The following is a 790-nucleotide window of genomic DNA, read 5'->3' on the forward strand; positions in this document are numbered from 1 at the left end:
ACCTCGCAGGTGGCAGCAACAGATGCCACTCCGGGAGATTCGTTCCCACCTCAGACCAATACGCAAGCAGCGCCGCCGCTGGTTGGTGGTGGCCACACTCCGCTGCAGCCCGGCGTCGTCCGATCTTCCGAGGCTACAGTCCGCCTTCCTCTCCCCGTGGACGGAAACATTTCGACTTTGGGGTATGCTACCAATCCCGAGATCTTCCGCATGCAGAGCGAGATCCGGACATGCGGTCTGTGATGCACAGTGCAACCACTACTGCTCCAGACATATTTCGAGTGATAGAGGAGTCGAGGCGAACTCCTTTTTCCGATCAAATAGCCCGGGTCCGCATCAAGGATACTGGCAAAATTAAGTTCTCGAGCTACGAAGGAAAAGGAGATCCGACCAATCATCTCAAGACTTTCCTGCTGACAGCTAGTCGGGTGGACCTCGAGCCCCACGAAGCAGACGCTGGGTACTGCAAGCTGTTCGCAGAAACATTTAATGGACCGGTACTGCTTTGGTTCGCATCTTTAGCAGCTGGCTCCATAACAAACTTTACCGAGCTGTCGACCTCGTTCGTCAAGCAGTATTCTAGCCTAATCGAAACTGCGGTGACGGACGCTCAGCTTTGGAACTTAAGCCAAAAGGCTGGAGAATCTCTCCGGTCTTACATAACAAAGTTCAAGGAGATCCAGGTCAAGATTCCCGGACTCTCGGACTCCACAGCCCTGGCCGCGCTTAAGAACGGCCTCTGGCACGAATCTCGCTTCCGCGAAGAGCTGTCCGTGAATCGGTTCCCAAC

Source organism: Camelina sativa, chromosome 9, assembly GCF_000633955.1.
Source record: "Camelina sativa cultivar DH55 chromosome 9, Cs, whole genome shotgun sequence".
NCBI classification, from domain to species: domain Eukaryota; kingdom Viridiplantae; phylum Streptophyta; class Magnoliopsida; order Brassicales; family Brassicaceae; genus Camelina; species Camelina sativa.